Source organism: Triticum dicoccoides, chromosome 3A (genome assembly GCF_002162155.2).
Source record: "Triticum dicoccoides isolate Atlit2015 ecotype Zavitan chromosome 3A, WEW_v2.0, whole genome shotgun sequence".
Lineage (NCBI taxonomy): Eukaryota > Viridiplantae > Streptophyta > Magnoliopsida > Poales > Poaceae > Triticum > Triticum dicoccoides.
The window spans coordinates 707,094,941-707,104,341 of record NC_041384.1 but is presented as its reverse complement, the minus strand read 5'-3'; the positions used below and the strand labels follow the sequence as shown (position 1 = coordinate 707,104,341).

General features: G+C 42.2%; 1 long non-coding RNA gene across 1 annotated transcript; it reads left to right on the top strand.

Annotated features, from left to right (window-relative positions):
• Nucleotides 1-7,838: 7,838 nt before the first annotated feature.
• LOC119273381 lies at nucleotides 7,839-8,443 on the top strand. The gene is made up of 2 exons (XR_005134841.1): nucleotides 7,839-8,018; nucleotides 8,100-8,443. It is a non-coding gene; the product is annotated as an uncharacterized LOC119273381 (long non-coding RNA).
• The last annotated feature ends 958 nt before the right edge of the window (nucleotides 8,444-9,401 follow it).

Below are 9,401 nucleotides of genomic sequence, written 5' to 3'. Positions count from 1 at the left end.
ATCGCTCGAATTGGTTGCGTGTCTACACAGAGAACAAGCAGGAGCTATGTGTGTGTGAGACTGATCGGTGAGAAGAGTGGTAAGAGGGACTTGGTTTGGTGGGTTTTGGGCATTTGTCGGGTGGGGAAGCAGGTGGCCAGAGGAAACATGTTATTCATCAGCACACCACAGGGGCTTTACTTTTGACATCAAAATGAAACCCAACCTTACAAAACAAACGAACTACACCCTTTATTTTTAAATATAAGGCTTTTTAGAGATTTCAATACGGGCAACATATGGATGTACGTATTTTAGGGTGTACACTTACTCATTCTGCTTCATACGTAGTCCGTATTGAAATCTCTGAAAAGGCTTATATTTAGAAATGGAGAGAGTATTAGGCTTATCCGTCCGCTTGGCCCGTGTCTCCACTTCGTATGACTTGCACATACAGCGGAACACAGTCATTGTTGGAAGCCACTCACCTCCCCGATCATTCTTGATGCATGGAGTCTATAGATACAGCGTTGAAGCTTCTACGCGTGAATTCCTCAATGGTTGCCAGCCCAGCAAGAAGTAGACGCCCGACTACTCCATGATAACCCGAAAACATTTCAACATGTGGAAGCTGACTGTTCCTGGGTGCCTTCCATTCCAAGTAGCATTGCACGTATCAAACTTCTCAAAAAACATGATTTCTCTCATTATCTAGAGTTTCGTCCATGGATGGAACTATTTCGACGAACTACCACAAGTAGAAGGAATGAGAAGCAGGCTACAGGTATGCGGACTGAATATATTGAGCTATGACAAAAATACAATGCTCTTAAACAAGGAAAGGATGGTGGCTGCATTGGCTATCCATCCACCATGCATAAGTAATATATTTATTTCTTTTTGTGAAAGAAATATGTGAATCCCAACATCCATGTGGTTCAATTCAATGTTCGCTAGCTCCCTATGTCTGGTGGAAGCAGAAATGTTATATTTTGAATGACATATGATACATGATAAGGTGTGAAGCTAATGAAGAGATAAAATAGTTTTATGTGTTGTCACTCTCGAGGCAACAGACTATATTGATTTATTCAGGCTCCAAGCAAACCAAACACAACACTAGCTACTAGGAAAAAAGGGAAAGAAAAAAAGGGTTGCTGCTCCGGTGGGGACTGTGCCCTCCGTTTTTTTCTTATTCTTAGGCTCTTTTGAAAAAAATGCCACCATGGCTTATATTATGCCAATAGTTTGTCATCTAGATCAACGTCTCAGATTAAATGTTCTGCCGAGCAACGCGCTTGTCTGCCAATTGTCCGAGCGCTCCGCGTCACCCATCCCGGCGGTCCGCCCGCAACTCATCCCTTTTTTCTTCGGATCGCGACCCTTCTTTCCATATGACCCAGATCGAGAAGAACAGGTCTGCAGCAACCTTGAGCCGCCGCTCCTCCCTTTCCCTCCCCCAACTCCCGATCGCGTCCAACTGATCCAGCCGGCCATCATGCATCAGCAACTCCACTGCCCAAGCAACGAGCCACAGGAGCACGCAGACAGTGGCGGGGAGCGCCCACACAGCCCGATGCCGCGAGCCGATGGGGTGTGACTCCGCTCACCACATGCGTGCAGCGGCGGCTGCGCTCACAGCGTGCTGACCGACGGCCACCTTCCTCCCCGTACGTCGAGGCCATTGATATCCTCCCGTGCGTCGAGGCCGTGTCTTCCTGTTGCTGCCCGCACGGCTACTCATCCATGTGCGATGCGCCGTACTCCTCCTTTCCTCTGAATGGATCTGTGTATTTATTTCGCTAGATGTGGCAACTCATAACTAATGGTTGGAGTAGTTCTTTTTGGATCTGTGTAGTAGATCGTCTAGCAAGTGTACTTGTGAATCGATTCAACTTGTATTTCTCTCTTTCCTGTGGTTGCTGGATCGCAGCCAGCCCAGCCGCCACTCGGTGCCGAGCCCCTGTGCTGGTGGTGGACAGAAAAATTAGGCAGAGCAATTTTCCGTGGTGTTGCTTTTCTAGATTATGGATGAATTGTTCATGGCCAGCATGGATTAGTGCTAAGTAGGTATATCAAATATTAAATAAGTAAGAATTGTGCACATTATAGTACTGATAACATGGTGTTAACCCGACTAAATCTGATCTCCGTTAGGATGTTTTCCCCAAATGAGGTATTGGCCTTCAAGTGAGTTACTTCTATTGATCTCTATGATTTTTTGTTTTTGCATAAATCATATATTAGTCGAATTTAATTGGTCTGCACACGTGACACTGATTACACCATTCAATAGTTCGATTTGGTGCAGGATCAATGTTGTTTGTTGTTCTGTTCCATGATTCCTGGGATTTTTTTTTTCATCAAAGGTAGTCTGGCTATGATACTAAGGGAGACTTCGTGGTGGTGTTTCAGGTTGGAGATCATTCAGTGGTGGCAGATCAACAAAGTGTGCTCAACTCGTGGCTTTAAGGGATTGGCTTCAAGAGAGCAAATGTGTATGACGATCACTGAATTGTGAATTCAGAAGAAGAAAGGGTTTTCCATGTGCAGTTGTAAACAGAACTCCCTTTGTACTGATGCATATGTATTTTTTTTCTTTTAATTAGTTTCAGACTGGTCGGGCTTTCTGGATCGGTAGAAATTTGTTTTAGATTGGCCAGTTTCATAAAATCAGAATTATAAGTTCGTACACCTGCCGTAACTGGACAAATAATGTACCACGCCATGCTTGTGCCCTTATCCTAGAGTATTTGCAGCTGTATTTTTGGACGTTCATGTTCAATCAGGTGTGTCGATTTTCACTTTTCTTTTGCAACAATTTGAACCTCTTAATCAGGGAAAGATATGCCCATCATCAGTGCACTTTTATTCAGTTTGAGGAGAGATGAGTAGTCAGTTCGGTAATTAAAATTTGTCTTCTGTCCTATGCATAGATGGAAGTGCGACAATCAGCTGCACCAACTTTTTTTGCAGTTGGCGTGTGCGTCTATACGTGTTAAAAATTTAAGCAGATTTAATTTTGGCCTAACAAGACAATTTTGTTTTTACTCCACTAACTTTAGGGATCGGCTAGGTGCGACCACCGCCACCGGATACTACACTAACTTTTAGGGGATTGGTTAGAAACATAGTTTTAAATAGCGCGCTAAGCCTCTTAGCGGTGAACCTCTTGTAAACGCTATAGCGTGCTATAGCGGAGCTATAGCACGCTATTTAAAATGTTTATTCATTTGTTTGGACCAATGTCTCTTAGCGCAAGACCTTTTGTAAATGCTATAGCGTGCTATAGCTCGATTTAAAACAATGGTTATAAATGCCCTTATAAGTTGTAGCTATCAGCCAGGGTTCCTTGGTGGTGGCCAGGTGAGAAGGGCATTCATTGGGTCATGGATGGCCACCCACGTGAAGTTTCTTGGTAGTAGCAGTCCTTAGGTCTTTTCATGTTGCTTAGAATATTGTGCTTTCGCTTTATTCGGTCGTGCCTTACTTATGGGGTTCTAGAACTCTTTCTATCTTGATGAATACCGATGTAGCTCTCCTACATAAATAAGATATGCAAAAAAATCTGTTACTATATGGCAAAAAAACAACTTGATGAGGCACTAACAAATGATTTCCAATCAGGGTATGGGCACCATTGTTCTTATGCCTGGAGGAGTACATTAGTGTCCAACCCAATGTTTATAAATTGTGTGGAACCTGTCGACGGAAAACATAGAAACAATTAACCTTCTATTAAGATATCCAGAAGTAGACTGTCTTCTGATGGGTTGGGAAACAAGTGCCCACCTAGCTGGTTGCCTAATTAGTACCCGTTGTCTGATCCAAATACGCAAGCAAGGATAACAATGATTGGATAATGGTGCAGAGAAGAACGATAGCTGCTGCTACTACAACTAAGACCAACCATGGATTTTTTAGATGATTATGCCACAACCAGGCCATCCATCTATTTACACAATTCTGATAATACTCTTTCATCATACGGCAGACAGATTTAAGATAGTGTGCACCGTTCTGATCAAAGTCCACATTCTTACCCAGCTTACTGAAAAGAGTTGACACTTCTTCATCAGTACGCATGTGGTGTAGGATTATTCCTTTGCGAGCAAGCAGTGCAACATCACAGGGGGTACTAACAAGCTGGGACATAAAAGCGATATAGGAAGTGACATCATTTCCATACTGCGAGCATGTTTGCTCAAATGCAACCAAGTTCCTGAAGAGGCAAATGGTATTTTCATCAATAAGCAAGCATGGAATTTCCACCTCACCCTTGTCAAAAGTTATGTCCAGAAGAGAAGGCGGGTTATGTTTGTTGTGCTCTTTGCACTTAAACTCAATTCCAGCTTCATGATACTGTTCCGCTTGTCGCCATCGATTCAGTGTCTGACAAGAACTTATATGAGATGCCTGCTGATTGATAGACAACTCTTCGAAATAACTTCTTTTGTAATATGTGTGCCACAAAGTTGTGAGAGGATGCAACCATCGGTTTCTAATTTGACAATGCTGCTCTGGTTGAATCCTTTGTTGAGGCCGGAAGTACATATGACACAAATGGAGCAAGTGGTGGAAGTCTGTTTGCCCATCAAAATTACGAGCAATTGTTGTGTACTTCTGAATATTGAGTTCTAAATATTTACGGACCTTTTCTGTAAGTAGATCTACAGCATCGTGTCCAACAAGTAACCCATATATTCTCTTCACAATGGAAAATGGTAATTGGTTCTCAAGAAGAAGTAGGTCGCGAAATACATGGGCGTGGTGCCATTCAGAAATTGGGTCACATTTGGGTTGGTCGGGATCCTTCCGATCATAGCATTGTTCGCCCGTACTAATATGCCCAAGTTCCACACTTTCTGTTGAACATAAATCAGATGATGTCCCAGCAATCAATCTCATACTTTCAGTACGTGTTCCCTCATTTGATGCATGCTCCGTAATCTCCTCTGGTTGTGCTATTGTGTATTGAAGTGGTTCTCCCCCCTGATAATTACTACCACATGCATTCTGTTCACTAACACACCAATTTAAGTCGTTCGTTCCACCTAGATAAACAAGCACAAAGCATCCATCAAGCAGGAGCATTCGCAGGAACATGTCACTTTCCAGAGAAACTTCCTCAGAATAGCAACTCCTTGCCTGCTTCTCAAGACTCTCCATCATTGTTAGATAGACCTCTAACTTTTTCCCGCAGTTCAGTTTAAGAACATAATCTAAGCAGTTCCATTTTACTTTCTCCATAAACTGCAGGGAAGAATTTCCATGGTAATAAGGACCTATGGACATAACTTTTGGTTCATAAGATAACTTGTCAACTTGCTTAATATGTTTTGGAACTCGGAAAATTATGCACAATTTTCTTCGCTGCTCGTGATCTTTGTAAATTGATCTATAGTAAGTTAGCTTCGTTGCCATCAAATTCTCCAATTCGTCGATGTTCATAGTTTCTGCTCTACTCATCTCACCTTGCGCCATCATTTTAGTTATCCAAGAACGTCATATTAATTCACGATAGCTAGCAGGTAGCAGAGAGAGGTAAAGAAAGACAATTAGATCAATATTACTAAAAGCAAGTAGTAAGAATAACATTCTGATATATACAAAGAGTAACAAAATTATCTAAGGTAACTATTGGAAACATAGTTCATCAGCCTAGACATACTCAATGTTAGAAGCTCCCACATCAGGTGGGTTCTGGGGAAGGATATTATACAAGGCAAGCTTTACCCCTACATAGTGCAATGCAGAGAGGCCGCGTCGAACTCGGTACTTCTTGGCACAAGTGGGAAGTAGTTCGCCTTCTATATTTCATAAGCCTGTTAATGAAAAAATATACTGAAGATTTCATGATATCAATAGTCCAACGGCTAGGACTTACATTTCTACTATACAATCATGGCCAAAATATACAGCCAAATCATATAAATATGCATCTGAAACCAAATGACCGCGGTAAGCATAGTATAAAACCAGCTGAACAATCTGAACTATTTCGTAGAGCATACTTTCAATTATAAACCCAAATAGTAGTAACCTATTTCAATTGTCACTGATCATGTTTCCTGTCTCACCAAACACACCCAATATATAGCTCCTGCATGTCCACCTCCCAATTTACTTCAATTCGTAGACAGATCTATAAGAAATCTATATCGTTCCTATGACTTGAATTCAACGTACTTGGTATTATTATATTTTTAATCGACCAATGTGCTGCGTTAATGACATATCAATTCCACTCACTGTCTGAACACCCACAAATGCCATAATCTGCGAGTGAAAAATGAAAAATATTGTGTGATTCACCAGACTGATATTTTTCTCACTTAGTTTGAATTCGACTTGAGGCTATCGTGAAGACAAAATTTATCTGGAATGAAAATGACCTATATTAATTAAACTAGGCGAGCAACACATCGGGAGGAATTTCATTACCGTCTCATGGCGTCCGAATTCTCCCCAGAGCAACATTTGAGATCAAAGTTGGCCTACTTTTCTCCCGCGGTATTCAAGCCGGTTTCCATCACAACGCGGCAGCCGAGCTTCGTCGGAAATATTGATCGAACATGAGGAAAGAACGAGAGAGGGCGAGGAAGGCGCAAGCAAAAGAACTGATCAGTCAGCGAATCATCCAAAACCCTACTTCCTCCTGAAGGGAATCTAAGGCAGCCCGGCCAAAGCGGTCTAAATTATCGTGAGCGAAATTTTCTTCCATGGAACCAGCCAACCTGCATGCAACTGCGCTCCTCTCACCCATGCATGTCTATCACTAGCGAGGCCCAATAAAGGGGCGATTAATAGCCACATGCAGTGGTTCTCGACTATTCACATCGGATCGCCATTAATATAGGATCACCAGCGTCATCTTCTTTCGACTATCCTGCATTACATTTGCTTTTTTATATATCTATATCTATACCAATATAAAAATACCCAAATGAACAGATTCAAACCATCTTGACCGTCAAATCATGTTATCTAGCTGTTCGAATCGTTCCAATGTTGAGCACCAAGCACGTTTAACGCTCTAATTACCCATCATTGTCATTGGTTATAAACACGTTTTGACTCAACACTATCCCTTGAAATTTGCCATATAATTAATATCTTGCCATTCCTGCAAAAAAGTGATTGATATCTTACCAAATAGCAACATGCAATAGATATATCTTATCTAATATAACGTGCAACCAACATCCTACCTAATATAAACGTGCATTGCACGTACATTATTACTAGTCTAACTAAAGGCACTACATGCATATCTAATGCTCCCTCGGACGCCCAGGTTTTCGGTAATTACAAGCACTCTTAGAAACCAGTTTACTTGATTTGGCGTGGACGACCTGATATGTAACACCCTCGTGCTGCTCGGGGATGAAGGCTCTGCGGAGTCATCGTCGACGGCGGCCATGGCGAGATGCATCGAGCTGCTCCGTGCCCCTGCACTAGCTAACGGCGAGCTTCACGTACTACTTTTTTTTAGGGGATCACGCACTACACTATTAGTGTGACCTTTAACTAACACTACTAGTGCCTTTAACTAACACTACTACTAGGAGTTTTAAGGATGTTTACCCGATCTGTTTCTACGCTTAGCTATATATCTCAAGATTTTAAAGCGGCGGCTAGTACTCTTGCACGGTACAAGACAGACACGCGCACGCCAGTAGAGAGGGAACCGGCCGGCCCAACCGATCACAACGCTGAATCATTTGGCAGTCGGCCAGGAATTAATCTTCGGATGTGGACACCCACCGACCCACGTTGAGGTGCTGCCATCTCCGATCGATCCGCCATGGCTGTATCTGTATAAATGCTTTCGTCAAGCAGCTAGTTGAGATGCCACCCACGAAACAAGGAAGGAACCATGGCTGCTCCCAAAGCTCTCATCTGCGCCATGATCATACTACTTGGAGTCGTCGGCTTCACCTGCCCTCGCGCCTCGGCAGGGCGTGTGCCATCGGTCGCTCCGGTGCCGGTCCGTTGTGCATCCACTGGCGAATCGAACATAGTATCTGCAGGAACAGGTGAGTATTATTGCCACTTAGTTTTGGGCACGAGCTCGTACGTGACGCTTGCGCCGGCCGTGATATCTATATATCTGCTAGGAATAGGAGGATGCGGTGGCAGCGCTCCAGCTGCCGCAGAAGAGAAGGCCCTGTTCCCGGTGCGCCTTCCGCCCCGCATCCCGCCGTCGCGCGAAAACCTGCTCAAAGCTCCACCAGGAAGCATCCACTAAGGTGACGGGCAAATAAGATGGATCCACTATGGTGACGGGCAAATAAGATGGATCCACTAAGTCGTAATGATGTAACAGTTGTGGTTATCGTGCATGTATGCCACCATGGGAAGCATAGCATCGTATGTTTCAATTCACTGGTCTGTTTCGACGTATATGTTCTAATAGCAACTCGATCTCGCTGAAATGTTAAATCGGGTTTATTAATTGGCACACGTTTTTATGCTAGCTGCGGTGAAACGTTAGATCGAATTTATTAGTTCAACAAATTATTATGCTCCAAATGTTGCACTAACGAATTTTGAATGGTAGCGACTATAAAGTTCAATGAACAAACTAAAATGTGCTTGATTGTGATGATATGGGCCGAGAAGCGAGGGATTCGCTGTAACCAATAATTGTACACCCGATGGAGTTCATCTTAGAACAAGGTCAAATGGTAACGGCCTAGAGAACTCGCAAAGTCACTTTTACCGGCACCCGGAGCTACCGGCAACGCACACCCAATGGGTTCAGCCACATGGTGTGTATCCCATTACAGTTGCATGTATTTGACATCTTTTTCTGGCTTTAAGTGTTGGCATTTCTCTCTTGTGGGTTCCACCATTTACAGATAAAGGTAGCATGCATTGTCCTATCCTTCTATTTTTCTTTCACATGGGTACAGGTTATGACACATTCACTCTCTCCTCTCCCACCAACAAAACATCATTTTATTCACCCCATGACAATTTTAATCATTCATATCTTTCAAGTTATAATTTTGTTTTTGAAATAATTTATATATTTGAGTTAGTAGCGCAAAGACCTTTAGAACAAGGTCATTCTTGGATATATTTCAAACACGTTAATTTTTCAACATTTAAATTAACATATTTCACTCAATATATTTTGTGTGGAACAGCTTATTTTAGTGTTCGATACTGATATTTGTGATCAGTAAAATACGTTTCAATTTTGTCGGAAATACTCAAGAAATTAGTTTTTAAAATATATTTTGTAATGAGTGAAATCAGTTTTTGAAACGATTGAAATATAGGAGTATTTCAATCGAGTGGGCATAATGTGTTTTCTCATAATAGTGAAATGTATATTTTTTAAGTGAGTGTAACATGTTTTCTAAAAATGTGTGAAATGAGTGAAATATTTTTTTAAATGAGTGTAATGTGTT